This window comes from Rhinopithecus bieti, unplaced genomic scaffold (genome assembly GCF_001698545.2).
Source record: "Rhinopithecus bieti isolate Rb0 unplaced genomic scaffold, ASM169854v2 scaffold_72501, whole genome shotgun sequence".
Taxonomy (NCBI): domain Eukaryota; kingdom Metazoa; phylum Chordata; class Mammalia; order Primates; family Cercopithecidae; genus Rhinopithecus; species Rhinopithecus bieti.
In genome coordinates, this window is record NW_016827507.1 from 726,690 (window position 1) to 738,831 (window position 12,142).

Below are 12,142 nucleotides of genomic sequence, written 5' to 3' on the forward strand. Positions count from 1 at the left end.
GGACTGAAATTGCACCTGCCTCCCTCCCTCCCTTCCCTTCTGTCCTTTTCCTTTTTCCCTCCTCTTTTATTCTTTTTCCTTGATCTCCCTCTGTGCATTGTACAGGTCTGGGGATTTGGTAAATTGTCAAGTCCTGATGACATTGCATGAGAGGCAAGGGAGAGGAGGAGAGACAATTCCAGTGATTCCAGCACGAGTGCATTGCACTGATTCCTCACAGCTGGAAGTAATGTCTGAATAGCCTCTGAGCTAAAACAGTACTTTTCCTGAAGAAGCCATGTTTTCTGAAACAAGAATTAAGACATATTTCTGAGAAGAAAGCTGAGAAGATGTCAAGAGGCCAAAACATTAGGAATGTTGAGGTTGGGCTGCAGGCTGGGGCAGTACTGGAAATTAGATTTTTGTGTAGCGTCTTTCAAAGGATATTATCATTCCTGTTTCACAGACAAAGAAATTGAGGCCAAAGCTTTTTCAGCTTCTCAGTCAATGAGGCATTGTACTAAATGGTGAAACTTTTCCTTCTGAGAATTACCCCTATATGTATTCATAGCCTGTATTCCCAGGCCCATCGTTAAGACTTCCTGAGTTCACATAACTGCTCATTTGAGCAGGGTCTATGTATGACCATGCCCTCTCCTCATCACTCCATGGAGCCCCTCCTAGGTATGGGCTAATTCCCTGAAGTTCCCCAGACAAAGCTTTCATCTTATTATAATGTAATTGTCTGTTGACTTGTCTCTTAGCCCCTGGACTATGAGTCACTGATATGGTTTGGCTATGTCCCCACCCAAATCTCACCTTGAATTGTAGCTCCTATAATTCCCACATGTTGTGGGAGGGACCCGGTGGGAGATCATTGAATCATGAGGGCAGTTTCCCCCATACTGTTCTCGTGGTATGAATAAGTCTCATGAGATCTGATGATCTTCTAAGGGATTTCTCCTTTCTCTTGGCTCTCACTCTCTCTTCACCTGCTGCCTTGTAAGGTGTGCCTTTGTTCTCCCTTCGCCTTCCACTGTGATTGAGAGGCCTCCCCAGTCATGTGGAATTGTGAGTCCATTAAACCTCTTTTTCTTTATTAAGTACCCAGTCTCGGGTATGTCTTTATCAGCAGCGTGAAAACAGACTAATATAGTCTCATTTATAGCTTGTCTGCTTCATGCTTGTATTCCAGGGTCTGGGATAGCTACATTTTTCTGCCGTTGTTCTCCCTTCTAAAGGATCATTTTTCCTGTCCCCCAAGAGACACCACACTCCCCTCCTTCCTCCTGTGGCTCCCTCACACTTGTACTTGTTCCTCATCTTGTTGCCATGCCCTTCCTGGAGGCAGTGCCCCTCCACTGGGCTGCCAGAGCTTTGGGCTTCCTCATGGCATGGCCGCCTGCTGCTCACTCAGCCATCGCCTTTACTGGGCTGTCCTTTCCTGGAGGCCAGAGCCCAGATGCTCTCAGTAACTGTTAGCTGAACAGATGAACAAATGACTCATCACTGTTGTAGCATTGAATTTGTGGCAAGTATTTCCATTAATAGGTTCAAAAAATACATTTTAATATAAGTGACTTAAGCCATCTGCCTGCATTTCATGTCCAACAAATTCTTACTGGGCTGATTTGTTCTGAGCTGTGGTAGTTTAAAATACAAAAGAAAAGAAAAACTAGTTATGAATAATCAGTTTTAGCATTTAGAAAAAAAATGCCTACAGCTATTATCTGGAGAATTTTTAAGGTGGTGGAGGTGGGGAGGGCTTTAAATACATGGTATACTTTCCTGTACTCATGAGAAGGATCAAGTTTCAGAGCTTTTTCAACTCCAAGTGTGAAAGAGAATGTGAAATTACTTAATAGTTTGTTATATGTCAGATCTAGAAAACCAATTATGTAAAAAAAAAAAAAAATGTCCATTTGAATAAAAGTGAAATCTATGTGAGCCAAAAGCTGTTATTTTCTTCCTCCCATAACTGGTATTCAGAAAATTCAGGTTATCATCTCTGCCTCTACTATGATCAGAATGTGTCTCAAGTCATTCATTCAATTATCTCTTCAGCAATCATTGAGCACCATGTGCCTGGCCTGAGGAGCAACAGGGAAATGGCTGTGGCTTCATGCAATCCTCCCAGTGCTTCTCCGTAAGGAAGACATAGATAAAACAAATAATCTCACACATCAAGATGGAAATGAGAAGTGGTGATAAATACTCTGAATGAAGAACAGTGGGTGGCCCATTTAACTCTGATGCTCAGGAAAGGGACAGGCTAGAGGGAGAACCCTTTGTCGTGAGTCCTCCACCTACCTCACTGGAGGCCTAAGACCTTGTGACTCATTGTCACAGGCCTCTCTTGCTTAATTGGTTCATCTTCAAAACGATGGAATATGGAATAAGGCTATTTCTAAGGTCTTCCTACCTCCAACAGTCTGTGAGCTTATTTTATTAAATTTGTTGAAATAGACACCCTCTGAATATTTTCCTTTATTCTGATTCCATTATGAATCATTGACAAAAAACAATGATTGTGATTTCATTCACCATCCCAAAAATAATTGGGAATTACTTTTATTCTAAATACATACATATTTATTTAGCTCACATATGTTTTGTTATAATGTTTGAAAACTGCATTCTTCTTCCACAGCATAATTTAACTTTGAAAAGGAGTTTTGTGTTACCAGGTAAAAACACAGAACAAAACAATTGATTGAAGACCATGAAGATAAAATTTCAAGGAAAGAAAAATATGGCCAAATAATCCACACTTGTTTTAATATCTATATAATCAACATCTAGTAGATGACATTTCTGAAATTGTATAAAATAATCTATATTTCATTAGGTAGTCATGTCAATTGAACAGAGTCTTGTCACAGAATGAGTTCTCTACAATCTACAATTAATTAAGCAAAGGAACAAATTGCTTAAAGATCTGTTGGAGAGTATACAAAGTGCTTTCCCATCCTGCATCTGATCCCACTTTTTTCCCCTCTATGGTACATGGCTGCAAAGAAATCTTTAAAACAGGCAGAGTCCTCGTAATACAATTTTAGTTGTCTCTGGAATGTGTCTCAAATCCCTGAATACGGTCTTCTTCTTCTAACTGCTCTCTGAGTTTTCACTGTGGTGGTTTTGTTCTTTGTACCTAAGGTTTTGTTTTAAATTGAACAGAAATTATCTGATAGAAGTAACTCACATTTTTCCTTCCTTCCTTCCTTCTTTCCTTCCTTCCTTCTTCCTTCCCTCCCTTCCTTCCTTCTTTCCTTTGTTCCTTCTTTCCTTCCCTTCTTCATTCCTTCTTTCCTGTGTTCTTTCTTTCCTTCCCTCCTTCCTTCCCTCCTTTGTTCCTTGCTCCCTCCCTCCCTCTCCCTTCCTTCCTTCTTTCTTTCTCTTCCCTTCCTCCTTGCTTCCTTCCTTCCTTCTTTCCTTCCTTCCTTCTTTCTTTCTTTCCTTCCTTCTTCCTTCTTTCATTTCCTTCTTCCTTCCTTCCATCCTTCCTTTTATTGTTCTGTTCTTCTTTCCTTCCCTCTGTCTCTTCATTTTTCTATCCATTTCCCTCTCACCCAAAATATCAAAACATCTCAACATTTTTGGCGGAAATGGGAATAGGGAGCCTGGTAAACCATTGCCACCTTTGTCTGTTCTGTATCCACTCAGAGCTGGCAGAGCCCCTACGGGACTCAGCATGACACTGGGGTTCCCACTCACCCAGACATGACGTCAGCCATAGATGGGGCTTAGTCTCTTCCTCGTGTCTGCACAGTGCATGGAACAGCTCCTGGTGCCCTCTAGTTGCTTAAATAAAAAGCCAATTGAACTGAATTAAACTCAGACTTGCTAGATGAGAACTAAGGAATTTGAGCCTGGTCCCACTGTACTCATCAGGCTGGTGATTAAATATTTATTGAAGGGGGCGTGAGGCTTTTCTTTTCATGATGTAATGAAAATTATCAGACTGGCCTAAGTTCATACGCTGACTTTGATTCACAGCCATGGTGGGACTGTGGGCAAATCATCTAATTCTCATAGCCTCTGTCTCTTCATCCTAAAAATAGATTAATAATAATACTTCATTGGATTGCTGTGAAGATTTGAGATGACATCATAATCAGGTCTCCTGTAGGGTCTGACACGTAACAGGTGCCCATTACCTGTTTACAATCAGTAAGAACATTAACACCTCTACCACCTGGAGGGTGACATTCTGAGTTATAACTCCAAGACTTGGCATTGTTCCCTGACACGTGGTTGCTAAATGAACCAAAGTCCATGCGTGTATTTGTTAAGCACTTACTCAACCTGCTCAGGTTTGCTGCTACGTGGGATAGAAGAAAAAGCTAAAAACAGGGCTCTGTCCCTTAGGCAAGTAACCTGTTATGTTCCAGTAGATAATTTAATCCATCTCATTATTTGGTAACAAACTGGACCAGCTGCAGACTGCCCAGGATGCCAATGAGAAGAAGAGTAAAACACTTTAATCCAACAGCCTGCTTTCTCTGTCTGGAACATTGGTTAAGAAATAAAGAACAGGCCGGGCGCGGTGGCTCAAGCCTGTAATCCCAGCACTTTGGGAGGCCGAGACGGGCGGATCACGAGGTCAGGAGATCGAGACCATCCTGGCTAACACGGTGAAACCCCATCTCTACTAAAAAAACAAAAAAAAAAAAAAAAAAAACTAGCCGGGCGCAGTGGCGGGCGCCTGTAGTCCCAGCTACTTGGGAGGCTGAAGCAGGAGAATGGCGTAAACCCGGGAGGCGGAGCTTGCAGTGAGCTGAGATCCGGCCATTGCACTCCAGCCCTGGCGACAGAGTGAGACTCTGCATCAAAAAAAAAAAAAAAAAGAAATAAAGAACAATTGCTGCCTTGTCTTCCTGGCTCATCGCCAAACAAGGTAGGACGAGAACGTCCCCAACTGCTTTCCCATTTTCTTACAGTTTTAAAAATCTACCACCAAAGCCGTGCACCTTTTTGCAGAATGCTGGCCGAAGTAGGAATCACAGCTGCCTACAAATTTCCTGTTTTTAAATGCACAGTAGAAAAAGGAATGAATGAACACACAGTGTACATAATTCTGGCCTTTCCTGCTTAATTGTCACATTCTTGCCTTTCCTACTTAATTATCATGTCCACAGGCATTTCACTCATTCACTCATTCTTTTATTCAAGCGTTCATTCAGCTAACATCAATCAAACATGCCCAGTGTGTTAGGCACCATGCAAGGTACTTTACCAAGTGACATCCAGTCTGTGTAACAAACCTGTAAGGTAGTTACTATTATTCCCACTGGTGAGGGGTGAGGAAACGGAGCCTCAAGAGGTTACATGATTTGACCATGTTTATACCATTACTACAGGCAGAGCCCAATTCCAATTCCAAAACAGTACCCTGTAAATAACAATTATGTTATTTAGGGTGAAGTATAAGGGAACTGCCCTCTAAACCTGCGCCTTCACAATTCTTTCCATCTCAGTTCAAGGATGAGTCCATTTTCCATTGCACAGGCTGAAAACTCTTTTTCTCTCACACTCCACACCGAATGCATCAAAAACCATGTTGCCTTTACTTTCAAAATTAATCTAGAGTCAACTATGCCTCACGACCTTACTGTAGACTCTCAGGAATTGCTGGTCTCTGAACTGTTCTGCTCTTCCCCTTGCTCCCCAGATTGTTTCTTCAACTCTGCAAGCCAGGGGGCACCTTTGCAAACAGACCTCAGACTGGGTTCACTTCCAATGGGTCCCACCTCACTGGGAGTCAAGGCCACAGTCCTGAAAAAAACCTGCAGGCCCTTCCTGGCCTGGCCCTCCATTCTCTTCCTGGCCCAGACATCTGGCACTGTCCTGCTCCCAGCATTTGCACAGAACCTGCCTTCTGTCCTCAGGGATTCTTAGCCACAGCTCATTTGGCCTGGGCTCACCTCTTTTGAATCTTTGCTTAAATGTCATCTTCCGGGTCATGCCATTCCTGGACACTCCACTTAAAACTGAACCCTGTCCCGCTGCCCTGCTTTATTTTCATCACACCTACTAGCATTTTTCACCTTATAACATAATATATAATTTACCTTTTCATCTTGCCATCAAGTGTCTTCCCTCTCCCCTAAAATGAGGCTAGCAGTTTTCACCTTTGTTCTCTGATGCATTCCCAGCACCTGTCACATGGTAAGTGCTTGATACACATGTTTTGCATAAAGGAATAAGGCCGGGCTTGGGGTGCTTTTCCAAGGCACTAAGATGATATTATGGCTGAGGAGTACAGGCACATTGGAATCTTAGTCCAGGCCAGAGACATCCTTCCAGTGAGATCCACAGGGAGACATACACACGAGAAACACAAGACATATACACAACATCCACAGGGAGACATACACATAGGAAACAGTGTGAGGCAAAACTAAATGTGAGATTTGATTGCCCAGTGATGTGGGCGCCAGCCCCCAAGGAAAGCACTCTGATAAAATAAGCTAAGCCAGGTGGCCTCAAGTAGGAGTCTAATGGGTTTCTACCACCCCACCCCCAAACCAGACTGCCAATCTTATCACTTCTTGACCATCACCTGTAAGTCCAGGAAAGAGCACCTCTTACTACTTCTACTGTGGGTGTAAAAGAGGAGAGGGAGCGAGAGCCCATTTAGACAGAGAGAGAGAGAGAGAGAGAGAGAGAGAGAGAGAGAGAGAGAGAGAGAGAGAAGAAACAGGGTCACACTCATGTCCTGACCTGCAGGGTGCAGTGAATCACCTGCCTGGAATCTGACCAATGAGTGGGACCCCCTCCCTGAAAAACAGGTGGGCATAAGAGAGATTCCTGTCCCACTCAGGCCAAATGCACACAGTTTTTATTGTTTTTTATACTTTATAGAGAATAAGAATTTTCCTGTATCACTAAAGACTACATAAACATTGTACGTAATAGCTGTCTAATATTCCACCCTACGGGATCAGGGACTTCCTTGGACAGGAGAGGGACCCTCACTGGCTGATAAGAGTCAAGCCCCTGCTGCAGCCTCTCAGTCCTGTGGAAGGACTATATTTAAAATGATTGACTACATTATTACTGCTTTTAATTTCATATAGAAACAACCTGTCAGTAGTAACATATGATCCAGCAATTCTACCTCTGGGTAATACCCCCAAGAGTTGAAAGCAGGGACTCTAACAGGTATTATGCACCCATGTTCATGGCAGCACCACTGGCTACATTCAAGAAGATGGGTATGAAACAGCATCCCTTGATATGAGAAGCTGCACACACATATGGGGGAAGGACACTGATGGAGATCGTCCTGAAGACCATCCACCACAGCAGCTGTTTCTGGATTGACAAAGAAATCAGGAAAGGTGTCCTGGCACAGACTAGGTCCTAAAACCCAGGGAGAAGGGTAACATTGGAGATTCAGGATTCTAGATGGAAATATATCTCAGCTCTAGGTTAAGGAAGTGGGTCAAGGAAGGGCATGAGAGGAAATGGATTGAGATTGAGGTCACCATGAATATCGGAGACAGGAGGGGACTGGGTTCCTAGGCCTCCAGGCCGCATGCCTTAGGCTTTACTTCCATTAGTTGGTAAAGTGATAAGGGATAGAGTCAAACAAATACAGTGATCTCCCAGGAAATCTTGATGCCCAAACGTTTCGTGCCATAGCTCATTGAGGTGGCCTCATAAAGGACTGAAGAATAAAAATTTGTGGGCAAAAGCCAATTTTTGCCCACAAACAGAGGAAGCTGATGGCTAATTTTATCAGTGTAGATAATCCAAGAGAAAAAAAATTTTAATTCAAAAGAGACATCTAATCAAGTTGCCCTACACCCTCAGTGGACCTCCGTCACTCATTGTGATGCTCTCAACTGGGAGAGCTTAGCAGCAAGTTGGGCAGGACACAGCACAACACAGAAAGCCCTCCTGGAGTATGGATTGTGTTTAATATTAAGGAATTTCACATAATTGTTAAGTTAAAGCAAACACTGGGATATTTTGGTCTAGTGTGCAAACTTTACATTTTTTAAATAAAACTTGACATTTCAAAGACATTTTCACTTTGGTGGGTTGTTTCGGTTCAGACATTTCTCAAAAGAAGACTTAAAAATGGCCAACAGGTATATGAGAAGGTGCTTAACATCATTGATCATCAGAAGAATGCAAATCAAAACTACCATGCCATATCATCTCACCCCAGTTAAGATGGCTTTCATCCAAATGTCAGGCAAAAACAAATGCTGGCCAGAATGTGAAGAAAAGGGAACCCTCATGCACTGTTGGTGGGAATGTAAGTGAGTATAACCCCTATGCAGAACAGTTGGAGGATCCTCAAAAAACTAAAAATAGAGCTACCGTAAGATTAAGCAATCACGCTGCTGAGTATATACCCAAAAGATGCAAAATCAATACATTAAAGAGAAATCTGCATTCCCATGCTTATTTCAGCACTATTCACAATATTCAAGATTTGGAAGCAATCTAAGTGTCCATCAACAGGTGAACAGATAAGTAAAATGTGGTATAGATACACAATGGAGAACTATGCAGCCATAAAATATAATGAGATTCTGTCATTTGCAACAACCTGGATAAAACTGGAGATCATTATGTTAAGTGAAATAAACAGGCACAGAGAGACAAATTTCACATGTTCTCACTTATTTGTGGGAGGCAAAAATTAAAGCAATTGAACTCATGGATATAGACAGTAGAAGGATGGTTATTCGAGGCTGGGAAGGATAGTGGGTTGGGGGGAAGGAGGGATGGTTCATAGGTACAAAAATCTAGTTAGAAAGAATAAGTAAGACCTACTATTTGATAGCACAACAGGGTGGCTACAGTCAACGATAATTTATTGTATATTTTAAAATAACTAAAAGAGTCTAATTGATTGTTTTTAATGCAAAGAAAGGACAAATACTTGAGGTGATGGATATTTCATTTACCTCGATGTGATTATTATGCATTAAAAGCCTGTATCAAAACATCTCACATACCCCATAAATATCTACACCTACTATGTAACCCCCAAAATTAATAAAACACACACACTTATCGTGAGCCTTGAGGTTTGGGGAGGCAGGGGGAGCCATCTGTAAGAGTCGGTCAGACCACCTGCATTCAAATCCTGCCTCTGCCTCCTCGTAGCTCCCTCACCTTGCACAAGTTATTTGACCTTCTGGGGCCTGGGTTTCTTCATCTGTGAGAATGGAGCTAATGATAACAAGCTGTACTGCCTTAGATCAGGGCAGCCTAGGCCACGTTCTGGAGAGCTTTGTTCTGGCCTCCTCCAGCCACACCCTTCTCTGGGGACTGGGGGCACATTTCACTGGGATCCTCCATACCCGCTGCCACATCACGTCCTAGGTGTGAGGAACTTGGGAACTCCTGGCCTAAGTAGCCTCTAACCCATGGCCTTGCAGGGCCCACATGGTTTCTTCCCTGGCCTGTCCTTCGCAGGGCAGACAGTGCCATAACACTCCTAGGCCTGCAAGGTGTCCAAGGGGCTGCTGATTGCGACAGGTTTCTGGACTGAGCTTCAACTTGTGACTAGACAGTCCATGCATTGAGTGTCTGCCCCCTCGTGATAGAGACAGAGTAAGGATGAAAAAGGGGTAAGAGTCTCCCTTTGTACCATGACCCCAGGCCTGTCTCATAGGTTGCTGTGGGCATTAAATGGGTTGATTCACAGAAGGTGTGCTAACAGTCGCTAAGTTGGCCCTTACCATTGCTCTCCATTCCTACATGCAGGGATCAGTGTGTGCAGGTTTACATCTTCCTGGAGGACAATGACTCAGTCTGCTTTCTCCTCCTCGGGCCCAGAAACCATGACTTGCTTCCTACCTGGCTCCCCTGGAAGTTTCCTAAAGTTCTCTGTCTTCACACACAGCAGCTTTGTCCTCTTAGAAAGAATCTTCAGGTCCTACTTTCAGAAGTCCATTCTAGGAAGGTCCAAATCCGAATTGATTCTGGCGTGATTTTTCTCATTGCCCATGCTTAATTTATTTTCCAAATGGTTCCCCAAAGTATCCTTAAAACCACGAAATGCCATCTGCAGTCCTTCTCTGTTCCAAGAATGAGCACGAATGACGGGAGAGGCCCTGTGTGCTATGCAGAGGGAAGGTGCACAGATTTGTGGCTCGGCCCTACCCAGCCAGTGGCCCTTGCTCCTCTGCCTCCCTCCCTCTCCCAAGGCTGGGCTGCCTGATGCTTCTACTGTGGCCTTTGGCCTGCTTCTTGGTAATGGGTTTCCTGAGGCTGTCTGCCTCCCTGCCCCCTCCAGGATACCCTGTCACTCTCCACCAATCTGTCTCATTGTCTAGGCAAGAACCTCCAGGCGCCAACACTTGTCTGCTTCTTCTTTCCTCTGGCCCCCACCTTCATCCTGCTCAGTGTACATTTGGAGCACCTGCCAGCCATTCTGAGGACCCCAAGGACTCCTTCACCCGGAAGCAGAAAGAGGCAGAGTAGGGGGAAAGCTGTGCCGAAGCTCAGGCTGTGATGAGGGCAGCACCTTGGTTGTGGAAAGTTCTGGGACGCCTAATGCCCCTTCCTATGATAAACTAACCAAGGCAGTTGAGTGCTGTAATTGCCAGGCAATGGGCTCCTTGAGAGCAAGCAGGTGCTGAGTGTCCGTCTGACTTCTGCATCTCACTGTCCCTGCACAGTGTTAGCACAGAGTAAGTGCTCAGTGAATTTGCTAAGTGAATGAATCCACCAGTGCAGCATGTAGAAAAACGTTTTTTTAAGCTAAAATTACAAGAGCTGTGTATAGAAGGTGAAAGTGTTACGTGGAAGGCCTTTTGCTCCGCTTGGTGAGTTTGACAGGGTAGGTATATGAGGACATGCAGGCGATGGGAGCTGAATTATTTTGTGTAAAGGAAAGAAGAATCCAGAGTACCCCAAGACAATCCTGGGGGGAATAGTAGGGAGCAGAGATGGCAGGAAGGAAGACAGGTGGGAAAATAAGATAGCTGGGAGCTCTGTGGTGTGCGATGCTATCCCCACCTCCTGCACCTGCAGCACCAAATCTTCAGTAAAGTTTACCAAATTCATGAATGCTTATTGTAAGTGGTGTGTGTGTGTGTGTGTGTGTATGTGTGTGTGTGTGTGTGTGTGTGTGTGTGTGTGCATTTATTAGTGAGGGTTCTCCAGAGAAACAGAACCAACAGAATGTATCAGAGAGATAGAGAAGAGAAGATAGATTATGGGAATTGGCTTACACAATTATGGAGGTCAAGAAGTCTCATGCTGGAAACCCAGGAAAGTTGATGGTGTAATTCAGTCCAAAGCCAAAGGCCTGAGAACCTGGTAACCACTGGTGGAAATCTCAGAGTCCAAAGTCCTGAAGAGCTCCAGTGTCCAATGGTAGGACAAGGTGATTGTCCCAGCACAAGGTGAGAGAAAGGTAATTTGTCATTCCTCTGCCTTTTTATTCTATCTGTGGCTTCCATGAATTATGTGTTGCCCACCCACATTACTGAGGGCAGACCTTCTTTACTCTACTGGTTCAAATGCTAATCTTTTTAAGAAACACTCCCACAGACATATCCAGAAATAATGTTTTACCAACTATCTGGGCACCCTTTAGCCCAGTCAAGTTGACTTATAAAAGTATCCATCATAGTGTATGTGCTTGTGCGTGCGTGTATTTGTGCAAATGCGAGCATATGGTGTGCTGTGTGTACACATGTGTGCACGTATGTGCATACATGCATGCATGTGTGTTTGTGCATGCATGCAGAAATTAGGAATGAGATTGCTTTCATGTTGAAGTCAGCATAATGTAGGACAGAAATAGCACATAAAATAAGAGCTTAAGAGGCTAAAGAAGCTCTGAGAAAGAGAGCCTCCTAGACTTCGCAGAAATTGCATAGGCAAGTGCTGGATTTCCATGAGGCAAGGGAAGTAGCAGAAATATGTCTGACTCTATTGCATCCAGGTCTCTCTGGGTCACGTGAGCAGAGAAGCCAGTACTGATGCTTAGAATTAACCTGGACCCTTGCAGAGGGGAGAAGAATGAGCTCAGAGAGCCACAGTCTCAGGACTGTGGATGGGCACAGCCAGAGAGCAGGAAAGAACTGCAGATGGCCCTGGGATAGAAGCCTTGTGAGAGGGGTGGTGTTGGGTGGAAAGGAGAGTGGTGACTAAGGAGGACGCTTGTCATCACGTGATTTCTTTG